The sequence below is a fragment of the Pipra filicauda genome, unplaced genomic scaffold (genome assembly GCF_003945595.2).
Source record: "Pipra filicauda isolate LSUMZ 115617 unplaced genomic scaffold, ASM394559v2 scaffold6_size6359152_pilon, whole genome shotgun sequence".
NCBI classification, from domain to species: domain Eukaryota; kingdom Metazoa; phylum Chordata; class Aves; order Passeriformes; family Pipridae; genus Pipra; species Pipra filicauda.
The window spans coordinates 611,290-627,768 of record NW_024104865.1 but is presented as its reverse complement, the minus strand read 5'-3'; the positions used below and the strand labels follow the sequence as shown (position 1 = coordinate 627,768).

Genomic DNA, 16,479 nt, shown 5'->3' with positions numbered 1-16,479 from the left:
CTTGGGTATGTGAAGTGGCTGAAGGAATCTTCATACCAATCATTAGGAAGGAAAAAGCAAAAAATACTTAAAACTCCTCTGCATCTAAGTATGTGCATTTTATGCTGAAGAACAGCCTCTGAACAAACTATCAGCAACACCTTCTCTCACACTGGGCACCTCTTACCTGAGCTCAGAGCAGTTCATGGAAGAGTTGGAGGAGAATTTAGTCTCTGCAGCTTCATAAGTCCTCAGTGCCTCTCACATTCAGCTGCCAATTGACAACCATTACACAGAAAAATGCCCACTAGTCAATGAGTCGAGAAAAACTAAGTGTTTCACACGTTCCCAAACAGACATAAAAATACACTCCTCTCCACTAAAGCACTCTGCATGGACAGAAAAATCCTGCCTGTGCTCAGGGAACTTTTAGCAGAGGACACTTTGGCTTCTCAGCAAGACAGAGCTAGGAACAAAGTGACATAGTATAAGTTCACTTAGAAAACCCAAAGCAATACTACACAAAAGATGCAGCCCTCCTACCTCCCTTTTGCATAATGGGCCAGAGCAGGTAGGGCTTTCATCTTGGTCCTAACTCATTGCCCTCACCTCATAGACAATTCCAGGCTGGCATTACCAGATGCATTCCAGATTCACTGGTGTTACAAGAATTCCTACCAACAGCCCATGGGGTGCTCAAAGGTTACTTCTATGTTCTTAACATGTCACAATGCCCAAGCCAGTTTCATTAAGCACAAGCTGAACAGAGTGGTGATCATAGTCTGCAGGGTCATGCCCCCATGACTTTGGCAGCAGATCTGTCTGCAACTCCAGCAGACAGCATCCTGAACAGCCTGAGTAGATGGAACATACAGGAGGCATTGGAGGAATGAATAATTCATAGTCTTGTTCTGCTGCCAACGGATCTATGTTTTCTATGTGCCCATATGGCACTCCGTTTTCTGTTATAACAGTAATAGGAGACTTCTGCACTTACTTTGATGGTTCCTGAGGGCAGGCAAGAAGCAGCATTTGCTCTACTCACAGCATTAGTACCATACAGCAGAGCGCTTGCCAGACACAGCTTTCTTCAGAAATACTCATGACTGCATCACTGACAAAACTGCTGGACTCATACAAGGCTCAGTTCATCACCAGCAGCCTTCTCGGGAAGCTGCTGACACTTGCTTTGTCATAACTTTGCAGCACTGGTCTGGACTTTACTGCTCAACAGATGACACTTGATGAACAACTGAAGCCCTGTATTCAGCTGCACAATGGGCAGCAAAATCACAGCTGGAGCTCGAGGCAGCAGCTGACCCTGCTTATCCATACCGTTAGCACTGCCACAATTAAGTCTGCTGCTTTCCTTCAGCAGCTGACTGGGTCTCCTTCCCAGTCTCAGAGGGACAGGGGTCTATCAGCAAGAATACCCACAACAGTGGAACAACAGAATACCCCAATGCAGCATCTCTTGGGCACTACCACAAGAGAAGGTAATGAGACACCACAGACAGGACAGGCTGAGGGAGGAAGGTACTACATGTATCTGAATTTCATACATGCAGCACCTATATATTCAAAGTGAGTTCCCAGTTAAAGGACTGTGCACAACCTACCCATGAAACCTTATCTACAAAAGGAAAACAATACTGTAGCCTGAACCCTTGCATGCTGTATCAGAGCATGATTAACGTCCTGCGAGGGCACCACACCACATACTGCAGACACACAGAGCGTGCAAAAAATGCTGCAGGGTCTGGAGATTGTTCTTCTGATCCCACAATGTCCAGCTCATCTACCAGAATCAATATCAAGTTTTCTCATCCTTTCAATTTGATAGCATTTTACATGCAGTCTGTGCAAATGTAACAGACTGCCATAGCACTCAAGTGAGTGGCAAGATGAGGCTAAAAAGATTAGTAGAGTAACACACTGGTGAATCAGGTGCAGAGACTGCACTGCTTGTTAGGGCCAGGAATAGATTCCTCATCATCCGACTCACACCTGTGCTTTTACAGGAGAGAACAACCCTCAGTTCTTTACCTACTGCTCTGGTTTAGCTCAGAGATACTGTTCCACTGTCCTGATTGTTTTAACTGCCTAAGGCTAACAGAGTGTGAAGTTTTAAAGAGACAATAACACTGAAAAGTTTGGCACTATAAACTACAAGCAATCAGAATGATGTGACTCAAAGTAAACAGAAAACAAGGGTGATGTATGCAAATGGAGATTTTACACCTCTAGAAAACAACTTGTAGTCTAAACCAAAGGAAATAACTTCACAGTCTACATACTTAAATTTCAAAGTCTCATCTACAATGCAGTCAGCTCTGTACTCAGAGAACTGCTCTGTTCTTCTGGTCTACAAGTGCAGTCCAACCAGTTTTACCCTCCAGACCTTACCTTTTCCAGGGACGGATCCTGGAGCTCTCCCACTTTTTGGTCAGCTCCTAGTTCACAGCATCCACAGGTAGACTAGGTTGCCTTTGGCAGGTCCAAGGTGTTTCAGACGCCAGTCGCTTTCAGACCAGGGGTATGTGACCAACAGCTAATACACCAACCAGACAGCCTTCCTAAACCAAAGAAGTACAGTTTAATCTTAACATAGCACAATGCAAGAGAGGCTTTAAACACTGAAAGGGCTATGGGTGTGGATAGCTTAGCTCCAGTACACTGGGCCCTGGAAGACCCGACTTCTTCAGAGCCTGCAGACGAGCACCTGTACCAGCCCCTTGCCCAGGGCAGCTCCCTGACAGCTGCCTCTCCTCTGGTGAGGCTGAGCCTTTCTACTCTTCACTTCAGCCACAGCAAACACATGGAGCAACTTCACTGGAGCCAGTGACCAAAGTTTCACTGCTACCCCATGTCAGCCAAGGTCTCAGTTAACCCTTCAAGGGTCTGTCAGAAATTACTTTATCTCTATTTTCCCAGCCAATCCCTCAATTTTTTAAGTAAGCCTCATTGTTTACTCCTTTTCACCCCCATCCTCTCTCTCCTAACTTTGCCTCCCTAAAATCCAAGTACTTGTCTATCCTAGCATTTTTCTGGATTAATTGCATATGAAGAAGTTGAAGCAAGGACACTCGCATCAGACTGTGTAACAAATGAGCTCTTCACACTATCTTACTAAATCTCAGAGGTTTTGAGCACCAAAGTCCAAGAAGAATTCAAGAGAAATGTCTTCTTAAAAAAAAAAACCAACAAAACAAAAACCACACCTACACTGTTTTTACTTACATGACACTGTACTACAAAAACACTCCAATTAAAAATGCAGATTAAATAACTAATCCTCCCAAAAAAAACCTTCCCACCAAGATTAACAAAGCAATGAATAGCATAAAACCACTAATTAAATCAATGTAACATGGGTATTATAGAGACACATTTAGCACCTTCTGTCTATCCACCAAGGCTTGTATCTACTTTGAAGTTTCTCTTATCATGAGAATTAGTTTCTACTTCAACAGCTAGGGATTTGTATATCAGACTGGGAAAGAACTTCTTTGTTATCTAGCTTTGGTATAAATTACTGTCATTTTGATGTTTCTAAAAATTATTTGCATGTTATCTATTTTCATTATACGCATTTTGTCACCATTGGATATAGGTTTCTACTGAACTCTTTATCAGACACATGCAAACAAAATTTTTAAAAGCATTTGCCTAGAATCACAAGAACACTGAGAATGTTTTTTACATAGTCAGATATACGTGTATATAATTTGATATGTAAAAGACTGAAGAACAAACTCATACAAAATAAGCAATTGCAACACACTCCCAACTCCTTCGACAAGAAATATGAACATTACAAAAGGTTTCAGGCCAATCTAACATTAGGACAATGCAGTTCCACTCAATTCACCCCTTTTCCTGGCATGGGCACTCAGGCCATCCATGGGGCTTCACCTGGAACCAGATCAAGGAACTCATCAGCCATCTGAATGCTACACCCATGCTACCCTAATGCCTGTTAGTTCTCAGCTGTATCACCTCCCAGATTTGGCTCACAGCACACCACTTAGCAGCAAGAAGTTCTTCTTTCACAAAATACTTCATTTCTATGAACTCCAAGTATTGATAAACTATACTTTTAGCCACACATGTATCTGCACTTGAAAGAAAATACTCATTGAAGAAAATCTTTATTAGCAAAGACTACGTCATAATAGACATGAGCAGAGCAGGAGAGCTGAAGAGAAAGGTTCAACCTTAAAGCTCACATGATTAAGACAAAGATTAAGGTGTTCAGAAAAGGGGATTTGTTTTTCCTTTTGTATATAAATGAACTTTCTGTGTAAAAATACTAATGATTAAAAATGTGGAATGTTTATCGTAGAGGTAAAAAACAAACAAACTCCCAACAATCGCAGTGTGACCATTCAATTACCTATATAAAAATAGTTAAAACCTAAAACCTCAGGCTTCCCAAAACTTGCCCATGTTCTGACTGTTCCTCTGACATAGACACCAACATTCCTCGTGTCAGCAGGCTGGGGACTGCACATGAGCATAATTTAGCAGTAGTGCTCATCAAATGAGAATACAAAGAACAAACAAACAAAAAGGAAAGCAAATTCCTGACTGGAAATTGGTTAGTAGTGTGTCCCTTCAACTGTCTATTTTAGTATTTACACTTCTTCATTATTTCCACAGGGCTCTAAAAAGAAAGCTCGGATCCATGCACCTATCCAGCGATAAACTGTCCAACAAAGAAACCAAGTCACAACATTGCTCCATGACTTATCTGGGATTCTTCTGGGGAAAAAGTGCCAAATTTGGAAATAGAAAGTGAGCATTTGTCTTCTCAGAAACTCACCCTGCTCTGGCAGGACTTGCACAGAGGGTGATGCAGATTTTCCTTTCAAATGAAGTCCCACCATGTCTTTTGATGAGGCCTTTTGAACCTGTTCCTACACTGGACTGAACTACCTCAGAGGGACACCTGGGGCACGCACTGCTACACAGTCCCCCACCTCTTGAAATGAAAATGTCTTTTGTTCCTTCTGGAACAACAACAACAAAATAATTGAAAAACCAACTCTGGAAAGCAAAAACTTGCAGTTACTCAAGGAAAACAAGTGATTTCCAAGGTTATGTGCATCCTTTCCCAGATACATCCAGGTGGGTCCCCTGTCTCTACTCCAAACTTCTGTCAAAGCCCTGAGAAGCACATTAGACCTCCAGAGGTTCAGATTTCTTTTAAAAGCCATGCCACCACCCAGTAGTTGAAGAGGCTTGGGCAGATGCGTGGCATCCCCATACAACTACAGTATCTGCAAATGCTTCTGTGGCTATTTACTGCCAAAAGCAAAAATGCATTTAAAATAACTGCGAAGAGTCTTTATTTTTTGTTGCTATCTTGCAACCTGTTTAAAAAAAAAATTAAACTCAGGTTTCAAACAAACACACAATCCAATTCCCTCATGCTGCTAGATCTGTCTGACATTATTAGTCTCGCTTTTTTTCTTCCTCTGTGTACACTCATCCCTGCTTATGTTTCTTTCATTCTGCTCCTGCTAAGGCAATCAAAATGAACCAGCTGGGTTTACATTCATGTTTTCATGCATTACCATGGCTCTCAACATTTTTGGGCCAATGGGCCACTCTGAACATTTTAAGACTTCTCACAGCTTGCCATGTATTCCTGCCATCTACCTTTTAACATAAATCTCTTGTGCATTTTCTTATTTTTCACAGTCCCAAGAATGAGCTATGGGACGGGATGGTTATTTACTCATATTTATTCACATACCTTTCATTATCTTTAAGAGTTCATCTAACTTGTTGTTGATTTCAGGTTCTGTGAATACCTTTCTATAAAACTGGTGTCAAATCTGATCTTGCAATATGGCAGGTTAAGCAGGAGATGTGTTAAAAAGGAGCAACTCTTACAAAACTCCACCTACACTTTCTTTATGAAGAAGTAGAGAGCACATGTTACATCATGAAAGCACACTCATTGGCTTTTTTGGTAATTGAAGGCAGGGTACTGTTGCCTGGCAACTTATCTGATTACCATTTTTTCAAGTATCACATGCACACTTAGATATGTTGCATAATAATGTCTCACTTTTATGCAGCCTAACCCAATGGGAAAAAAAAAGGGAGAAAAAAGCTACCAAAATTAATTCCTTGAGTCTATTTTCTGAAAATAAAAAAAAAAAGAAAGTACAAGATTGTACCTCAAAAACAAGTTGAAACATTAGTATTCTTGATTTTTATTCCTGCCTTTTTCTGGCTTGCTGAATGTGCTTATACAAGCATTTTATATCTACTTGTCTTCAAAATGACACTAATAATACCAGCCTCACAGAGACACAGTGAAAATTTATTAAGAATAGAGAGATTCTCAAATGAAAGATGCAGTGGAAGTGCTGGTGTTAGCACTTACAGCTTTTTAATACCCCAAATGTTGCTAAGCCCTGGTCCAAAGCATAACAAATTTTCATCATTGTCATGACATTGTCCAGTCCTTGTTTCTCAAACAAGGATCTCAAACCAAGAAAACTACATTTTTCGCATCAGAATGGGACACTTTCCCACCTTCTGTGTCTGATATATAGCTGGGAAAAGAAAAAAAGAAAACAAAAACCTACTCCCACCAACCCCACACACAAGGCAGCATATCCCAACTTGGAGTACTAAGCATTATCGCAGTTCTTGGAGTTTGTACCATAAAAATCAGAGGGAAATCAGAAAATGTGCATGCATGACCTTTTTAGAAATCAACATGCTCTAGTTATTGATCTGATCTTTGAAAACTAATTACACTCTAGCTAATCTATGAAAAAGTAAGCATTTAATTGCCCTTCTGGTGAGCAGTAATGCTTTATAATAAAAACACTAAAGTGAGGCATTGTTTCCAAAAGGCTATCATTATATAACAGGAGGACTTAGATTCTAGAAGTAAACCTTTTGTAAATCCACAGGTTATGTGGCATATAATATAACATAATGAACTGCCTTCTTTATATATGCACCTGAGTGTTCCATTGCATAGAATGGAAAGTGCTTAGCTGCTCAGGGTGCTCTTAAATACCATGCTAACCTCTGTCAGCTCAAGTGGCTGAGGCTGATGTTTTGGAAACTCAGTATCTCATCTCCATGGTAAAGTATTAAGAGGCAAAGGAAAACCAAAAGCAACAATAGCCAAGCTCAACATTGCTGAAGAATCATTACATTACCTTCTCAGCAGCTCCTCTCTTCATAGTAGGCATTCGGGGATTTTTATAAACTGTGCCCTACATCCTGCAGCTCTTGTGCAAGTCCACTTCCAATTAAAAGATTAATTGTGAGATCTGCCTTGGAAAGAACTGCTGGATCAAAATAAACCAAATCACATGGTATGTATCATGCCACTAGGGGAAACTGTACACATCTTGAAAATACCAGAAATGACAAAAAGAAATAACTCTTTCTCTAGAACTTACTGGAAAGCATCCTTACCATAAACCTCTGCTGAGAAAAAATACAAAGAAAATACGTGGGTCAAAGTGTCCCGTGTGTTAAGCAAGTGTCCCGGCTTTCCTATGTTGGTTAGCAGGAGAGGAAACAGCCAAATATACCACTATCATCAGGCATACTCTGCCATAAGCAGAGACAAACAATTTCACCAAGAGCTCTGAATAGGCACAGCCACAGCCAAGACTTAGCCCAGACTAGGCTGCTGGAGCCAAATGAGTTTGGCTCCACCAGCATATGCACGTATTCACAATGAAAAAAATCAAAACAGACTCCCCATCCCCAGAAGGCACTTGGCAGTACACACAGCACTATGCCACAGCTACCCATACTAAAGAGAGAGCTTCCCCCTTCAGAAGTACTTCATCACCCTCATGCTCCCAGCAGAATCAGAGAAAAAAGGACAGAAAGGTACTCCAGAGAAATTTTTCATACAGGCTGCCTTCAGTATATGGCACACCTGAGAGCAAAGATCCAGCAAGGAAGGAGTCAAACAGAAGCTTCACCAGGCTATGATATAAACACTTACCTAGTGACTACTAATGCTTGGATCTTATGCAATGAAAGCAAGACAGCAGCATTTGTGGTAGGGAAGATTCCCTCAGTCATTTAATCCAGCTTTGACAGAAGCATGTGAGGGCGGGGGAGTTTTGAAATAAGGTTGTGGTGAACTCTTGTGCACTGACACCAATAAAAATCCAGAACAAAACAAAAGGGTAACATAAAACACTTCCCTCTTTTATGCAATCATTAGACACTTCTGACATAGTAACTGATAGGTATGCTCATTCAGATATGCCTACAAACCAACCTCTAGAGCAGTCTAGCTGCCTCCAAGGATGTGTTAAAGAGCAGCATGTACCTGCAAAGTCTTTTACACTCATTTTAGCTGGACTGTGAGGTGCATAGACTCTGGCTCACACTAGACATTATTGGGTGTATCATTTACAACCAGGAATGCAGGGCTCTGACTAACCAGAAAGAGAGCGTTGTTCCAAACTGGCACAGATGTTGGTAATCTGTTCCTGCAGAGCCAAAGCCTTTGCCCAGTCTGGCTTTCTTTCAAGACTCCTTGTAGTCGCCTGCACAACCACCCTACCTAGGAGCTCAGGAACCATCTGCATACTCCTGCCTCACGTATCATCACAGAAATGTGAGAAGCAGACCAGTTTATTTCTGACGTACAAGGCTAACCAGCCCTCTGCTCCCCCACCCAGAACACACACAGGAAGCAGATCTGGGAAGCAAAAAGGGATCATTTACAAACCTGTACCAAGCAAGCCACAAGCAGGTAATACCTTCTGCGCTGGAAAACATTAGTTAACTAGATGATCAAATTTCTTTCAAAAGAAGCAAGGAAATATGCCATACTTCACCTTTCACCTTAAGCAAATTTTGTTTTTAATCAGAACTCCCACTTGTATTGTTCAACTTCACCTCTTTCACCCCAGGAACAACCCAGGAACGCTGTTGGACACTGCTTCATTTGCAGCTAGACAGGCACACACAGAACAGAAGGGACCACATACAAGTTTGCTCATCATTTCCCCATCTGCAGGACATGGCTCTGACATCTGAAAGCTTGGCAAGGTACTGCAACTGCTATGGAGGTAGGCAGTGCTTCTCACAAAAGGAAGGTGAGGAGTGGGAATAAAGGCTTTTCCTGCCTCCTGTTGGCAAACAATTTCTCTAAGTAATTGACCCATTTTCTACAGAATAAAAAGCTCTAAGGAATGAAGCACTGCTGCCCTCTAATTAGCCACATCATTACCTCTCCTCTTACCATGTAATAGCAGGCTGCTTGAGACTGAAAAAAGAAACAAAACAAAACAACAAAACTTAATTCTGTTTTCTTAAACATAGCATTTGTTGGAGACAAAGGTACAATTTGCAACAATAACATCTCCCATTATTTCTATGATTTCATCATCAGAACAAAAAGGTCTCCTCTATGCCACCACTCTTTAAGCCTCCCCAATATATTAAGCTTCTCCTTTTTAGAAGCTTTTTCAGGATGCTTTCCAATCATCTTCCATGAGGAAAAACTTCTATTCACTGTCAGTTTAAGAACAGAAAGGATTCCTTTGCCTAAAACCTAGTCAAACATCCTGCATATCATTTTATTAAAATTTCATGCAGTTTCTTGCAACACAGCTCAGCAACTTGGATAAGGACAGAAGTCCTTTAGTCTAAGGAGATTAGATGTGCATACCACAAACAAAGAGCACAAAAAAACCACATCACAGCTATGGTGGCAAGTCTAAAACTGGCAAAGGACTGTTCAAATGAGTGTCACACAGATGGCCTTTAGTGACTGATCCCATGCTGCAAAGAGAAAACCTACAAAGCCTGGCCCCAGATTCTGCAATAGCTACAATTCTGAGGATACAAACAAAACGTGAAGATAGCAAAAAGTTGGGGGTCTTCCCCCGACTCGGGAAGAGTGCACAGTCTCCTCTCCCCCACTTTCCCCCCAGACGTCCTTCTTCCTGGTATGCTTAGTCCCCGGTTTCAGTTCATTTCTAATGCTTTGGGGGAAGGCAAAAATTAAATTAATCTGGCTAATTACACCATGAGAAGAAACACCCTTCCTGGACACAATGCAGTGCCTGCCAGCAGCCCTGAAACACCTGATCTCCTGAGGACAGTCATTGTCTTAACCAAGCGGTCAGGCACTAGAAGCACATTTATGACGCTGGAAAACAACTCCTCTCCCCAGCTCTTGATGTGTGGGAATAAACGGATTTACAAATTACAAGGCCAAAGGGATCCCTACATCTTCACTCCTTAGGACTTCTCCAAGATGCTGAATTAAAGCATAGTTTGTAAAAAGATATCTTTATTTAAAGGCTCCACTGCTATTGAGTTCATCACCTTACCCAAAAACCTCTTCCTGTCACACTCAAAGTCAGAAGCCTGCATCTCCCTTCAAGGTTAAATTTGCCTTTCCCTGTTTGGCATCACATCTCATTATGACATTGTCAGTGAAACTGCAGAGTCCCCACTACCAAGTATTACTTCCATATGGATGCAGAGATCTAGGTTACCCTCAACCCACATGTCTATGCTATCCATACCTCTTGTTTTAGACCCCCTTGACCATTTCGTAAACTGCCACAGGATCTTGCCACAAGAATGCCAAGGCTTGAACTCTTCAAGGAAGCAGCTTGTTTTCTTCCTGCACCATCAGCCTGCAGCAGAGTGGGAACAGCAATACCGACCAAGTCTATGGATGTGTTGCCAGAGCCTCAGCAAGAAGTTATACAGTCACAAGCAGTACTACCTCAATATCTGCTTGTCCCTCCATTTCCTTTCCACTAGACTATGCTATCCCCCCTCTTCAATACGCCTGTGATCAGAGGATCTCAGGATGTTTCACAGACATTGAATAAGCTGCTTGTTAACAGTTCAGCTGATCTTTGTTTAGGAAGCTGCTATAGCTACTAGTTAAACCAAATTATTTGGAGTTAACTCTTGTCTTTCAATTTGACATCTACCTGTGAAATGCCTGTACCTCAGTGTCCCCTTCTACAAACTGGGAGACACCCATGTTCTTCAGTGGGGCCTCAACACAGAACTAAAAAATTTTCAGATATATGCACAAAAAGCATTTATTTCTCAGGGAGAAAATACCTACTTTCAAATTAAGTGAACAATCTTAATTATCCACAGTAGCAAGCTGCTGTCAACTAACACAGAAAAACCAACATTCCTGCATGGAAGAGGTTATACCTTCTCACAGGGCCTAGGTACTGGGATTCAGGAAGGACCTTCAGGACTTGTCACAGGCATCAGAGTACCTTACAGACTTTCTACAGTTTTCCTCAGTGTTGGCTGGAAGTGGCTACAGGCATTAAGGATTCCATGTCAATAAGTCTTCCTTTTCTGTTTCCTAATAATTTATGATAGGTTTTGTTTCCATGACTTCCTATTTACCACCAAACGGCAGCTAGCCCCGTCTCTAGCTGATGGTGTACATATATTATTATTGCATTTGTGCTCCTGGAAACCCCAGAACGGAGCTCTTTGGGCAATCTATTCTTGCAAATCCCCAACGCACACAGCTCTGGCAGTCACGGAGCTGTTACCACCCTGCCTGCAAAAAAAAATCAGCTCCTGCAGGGACTGCTTTTTTTGCAGAATTAAGAGGGAAACAGGACAAACCTGTCAAACAAACAATGCCAGAGAACAATATGAAGTACTTCACATAACAGTTTTACTGCGTCTGCTGTGTAATTAGGAGGCTTAACAAGTTTGTACATCCCCAGTAGTTTTGGACCAGCAATGCAAAACGCTCTCTAGAAGTCCCAGTGTAATGCTCCAGCTCAAGATGAGTGAGACAGAGCAGCCTCCCAGGATCCCGGCTCCTAAGCATCCTAGAGACAATTTTCAAACCCCCAGCGTAAATGGCGGACAGGAGAAATCAAATTTTCTATTTTGCCAAAATTCAGCTATTCTGAATATTTTTCCATACCAGAAACTGAATAACAGCGAACATCCTGAGATCAAATTTTAAAAAAAAAGGAAAAACTCTCATTTTTTAGCTGATTGTATTATCTGTATCCCTGATCTCTGGTCTTTACACACAAGAGTCATTCACAAGGTTGCTGGTAAGACACTGAACGGACCAGAGCCAGCCTCCACCTCCCAGTTTTGCTCTGCAAATGCTGGGCTGCCTCAGAACTATTTCCCCTTTCCTGGAATAAAGTTTTGCTGCAATCAATACAAAAAGATGTTTCAAGACATTCCTTTTGTCAAAAAAGGCACTTTCCAGTGAAAAGCACCTTCGATTTCAACAACCCTTCCACCCTGCTCCCCCAGAGCCCCGAGAACTTCGCAGCCGGGGCCGGGGGCTCCCAAGCAAAACCCCCGCGACACGCACCGCGCCCCCGCCCCGAAGGGCTGCGCGGGCGGCAGGGCCCGGCCTGCGGGAGCAGCGCCGCTCCCCGAGAGGGGGCGACACCGCGATGCCCGCTGGCCCCGCGGGGCCCGCCGGCGGCGGGGAGGCCGGTGCTTCTCCGCCCGCCTTTGTCTCCCTCCGGCCGGCGCCCGCCCGGCGGGGGCGGCACGGCCCTGCCGCCGCCAGAAACCGAAACCAACGGCGCCGAAAACCATCCCCGCCCTCCGCCCCGGGCAGCGCATCGCCCGCGCCGCTCGGCTTGCGGGGAGGCCGCCGCGGGCCCCGCGCACCCACCGGCGGGGCGGCCGTGAGGTCAGCGGCGACCGCGGGCAGCTGCCGGTGCCGCCGCTCGGCCCCCCCGCCGGGCCGGCCGCGCCGCGGCTCGTGGCCTCACCGGTGTCCATGGGTGCCCCGCGGCCGGCGGGAGGTGAAGTGTGCCAGTGACACTCGCCCGTAGTATGGATGCGGTTTCAGTCTGCACATGCTCGCTCCCGACAGCCAGCCTGCCCCGCCACCTTCCCTTAACTCTTTCCGCACTGCCTCGCACTGCCTCCCCCGCGCCGCCGCGCTGGCCCCGCGCCCGCCAGCCGGGGTGCAGCTGCTCCTCTCGGTCCGCAGGCCCGGGGCCCCTCCTGAGGCCAGTGGGGGGGAGAGAGCCCGAACACGGCAGGGACCCACGGGAGGGACCCGTCCCCCCGAGAGAACCGGACCCTGTCGGTGTGTGCTCAGGTGTGCGTCGGGAACACCCTGCCCAAAAAGCTCCCCAAACGCATGAAGTGTTTGCTGTGGCTGGGGACACGATGTGGCACAGCGCTCCTTGACTGGTGAGCCTGCGGTACCGGTTCTTCATACGTACTCCTCTAAAGAAATCCGGAACAAAAAAGCAAAGAACCGCCGCACTCCACCCCCACCCCTGTTAGCTGAGGGATGTAACCCCCACGCGCCTGTTGTTAGATCTGGACGCCGACAGGACATCCCTGCAGTGAAGGAAATCAAATATAGGCATCAAAAGAAGCATTTGTCTGCAGCTTCACTATTAAAATAGTGAAACATAATCTCAGCAAAATGTGTTTTTCCACCCAGAAGGACCTCTTCAGATTCAGAAAATTGCCCGAGGAAGAGGATTGAGAAAATAAAGCATAAGCAGTAAAAATAAACTAAAATCCCTTCTCTGGCTACATTAACTCTTAGGCAGCACAAGAACACAAGAAAAAAATGGCTTTCTTTGGCATTAGTAATCAGGAGATTGCAGTCCTGAACCACGGTTTGCAAGCAAACCAATGACTCCTCTGTACCTCTGGCTTCCCTCTGAAAAAATGGAAGTAACAGCAGCTCTCTGCAGTGAGGAGTAGCTGGCTAGTGCCTCTGAAGTGCCCTATAGTCTTCAGACAGAAGGGAGAGAGGTTTTTATTTCTGTCCCTTTACAGAGAGAGAAATTAACATATCCTGGGTTAAAATGGTAACCTGAAGTGACACCAACTCAGAAATGGCAATTGATCCTGAGCCCAGAGACCCATCTTTAACCAGCATCCTGCTTTTTCTAAGGAGCTACTGACTTTGGGCTCTTCTCTGGTCTTCCCAGGCCCCTGATGCAGTCCACATTTTCTTTCTCGCAGGCACAAGGATTCCTGGTTCTCTCTTGCTTTCTGTAGTACCAGAAATGATGAGCTAATGTTTTTAGCAGAATAAGGATGTTTTTATGACCTCTGTTTAATGACTCAGCATTTGTGGTATCAATAATAAATGGTCCAAATGATGAGGCAACATCGGATCTGTACAGGCTCCAAGGCAATTATAATGAAGGATTCTCAAGATGTCTGGCCGCAGTGACTCTGTCAAAGGTAGGTATTCTCTTGAGAGGCTGCTCCTTCAGCCCCAGAACGGCAGGGCCAGCAGACGCTGCACACTCAAAGCCTGCCGCGGCTGTGCATAGCTCTGCGTAACCCGGGAGCGCCCGGGCTGCTGTCTGGCGTTCCCTCCGCGCTTGCCCGGGGAGCTCTGGGTACAAACCTCTGTAGCTGCTCCGAGGATGCCACAATGCAGCAAACCAGCCTGTCACCAAGTCACCTGATTGCACAATCTCACTGTGATAGCTGGAGATTCAAAAAGATGGAGCATTTTAAAGGGGAAATGGAGAATAATACACAGCTAGCCCTACCTCAGCAACCGAGCTGTGCAAGCTAGGGCAGCACTGCATGTGCTAGTGACCTCAAGCTGGATGAAAAAAAAAACCACAATTACGTTATATAAATTTCAACAGAGCTGAGAAGGAAAATGTTAAGATAGCTAAGGCATCTTTGATGTTCTAAGAAGCACCTTTAAAACACCATATCAGTATAGGCAGTTAGAGAAGACAGCAGCCTGATGCAGTGCTTATGTATTTATTGTGAAATAGCATCCATTAGAATGCACTGAGGACTGTGCTAGAGGTATAGTCAAGGGAGAGCATGAGAGAGATCATTTCACAGTATGAGACAGCATCAACGTTTCACAGCATGAGAGGAGAGAATGCTTTACAAGGAGCAGAGAAAAGGTCAGAGAGGAAGAAGAGAGCTAAGAGATACTCACCTACGAGAAGAAATCAACAACCAAAGATGGACTGGAAAAAATGAGAACCTTGTCTAGGGAATACACAAATCTGTATTCTCCTGTCTAGTCACAGCATGCAGAGAGAGGAAGGAGGAGGTAAGGAGAAAGGAGAGGGCTCCCAGAATGAGAAGGGAGGAAGGACGAGGCAGTGAGGCAGGGTGAGGGGAATGAAGACAAACACTGTACTGTGCTGAGGGGACAGACAGGAGGGAGAAATGCCAGAGCGAGCACCTGGTAGTGGTGTTGTACATCTGAGAGCTTGTTCAACTCTCCCCAGCTGCAGTAGCTGCTCCAGCCTTGTTTCTTTCAGCCTGAGCTAGTAATGGGAGAGAAAAAAAAAATGAAGTTGAGATTGTAATACAGTGAAAATGGGAGTAGGATGATACCTGCGGACAAAGGAGAGACAATTTCTAGAAGTGCCCTTTTGTCAGGCATTCACCAGGAGGCTTGAGCTCTCCAAGGCCTGGTGCTGGGAGAGAGCACCATTCTCTGCAGAGTATCCAGGCTCGTGCACAGAAAACTGGCTCCAAGATGAAAAGAGTTTGTGGTGACTTAAGTATGCTCTAGTCTCTCTGCAGCCACTTTTGAACAGGCACAGGAGATGCAGCTGATCTTATCAATGGTCTCATAATTCCTTCATGTGTGTGTTATCTTTTTCTGAAATAACAGAGATCATATATAACACCTGATCTAGGTCCTCTATATGTGTGCCCCAAACCAGCTCAGATGTCTCTGCACCAGCCTGGCTGGTTCTGGAAGGATTTCTCCATTTGGGTCCAGCATAACACCTGACTGTATAGAAACATCTTGGAAAGTAGCATAATCGTACTTTTTTTCTGCTTTACTCTCGTATCTGGGCACACTAAGGAGTGCAGTGCAGCAGTACCCAAGCTAGTTCCTCACTTATCCATTTTTGTGTTTTATTTGTGGCATATTCTTACACTGAAAATAAAGTTACTTAGATCTTCAGGAATGCTTTAATGTGGTCATTACACTGGTATCTGAGTGCAACAAAAGTATCGCTGCCACTGTAGTCATTCCCAGTGAGGTAAGATCTCACTCTGCAAACTGGGCTTTGAAGTTCGGGCATGTTTCAGTTAAAAGGAATCCTAAATTTTAGATTCATAGCATCTCTCTTTCCCCAGAGAATTTAGTTTTATATGGCTCCTTATATTTAAATTCCAGTTGTGGATGCTCATCTCTTCTGTAAATCTAGTGCCCTGTCTAGAAAAAGGAGCACCTGGAAATTAATCTTACCAATTTAGTTCAAGTGGCTTGTCTGACACTGCTTAGGAACTAATAAGGAATTAGATTCATCTTTCCAGAGCAGAGTTTAACTATCTGGCTTATTAAGTCATCCTTAGCCTAATTTCGTGACTCACTTTCTACATGCTAACAGGTTCTGTAGCAAATGAAATGGGAATCTCACCCTATAACACTCCTCGCTCTCTACCCAGGCCTGATTCAGTATGACTTAGGCCAGCCAGTGCATCGAAGGAAACACTTTCATGAAAAACTTCATCACAATTGTTTAAAACCTC

General features: G+C 44.1%; 1 protein-coding gene across 8 annotated transcripts in view; it reads right to left on the bottom strand.

The window, feature by feature from the left end:
- Positions 1-14,402, bottom strand: part of TMEM229B (transmembrane protein 229B) — a 34,969-nt gene extending 20,567 nt beyond the window's left edge. The window contains exons 1-4 of one of the 8 annotated variants that reach the window (XM_027716968.2): positions 12,332-12,456; positions 11,182-11,293; positions 10,527-10,640; positions 2,386-2,555 (exon numbers count right to left, since the gene is read on the bottom strand). The gene's annotated coding sequence lies outside the window, so the exon portion shown is untranslated. Of the gene's footprint in view, positions 1-2,385; positions 2,556-7,172; positions 8,653-10,526; positions 10,641-11,181; positions 11,294-12,331; positions 12,457-12,643; positions 12,688-12,743; positions 13,088-13,905 lie in introns of those variants that run through there. The other 7 variants (XM_027716969.2, XM_027716974.2, XM_027716965.2 and 4 more) reach the window with 7 other exon arrangements.
- Positions 14,403-16,479: the final 2,077 nt, after the last annotated feature.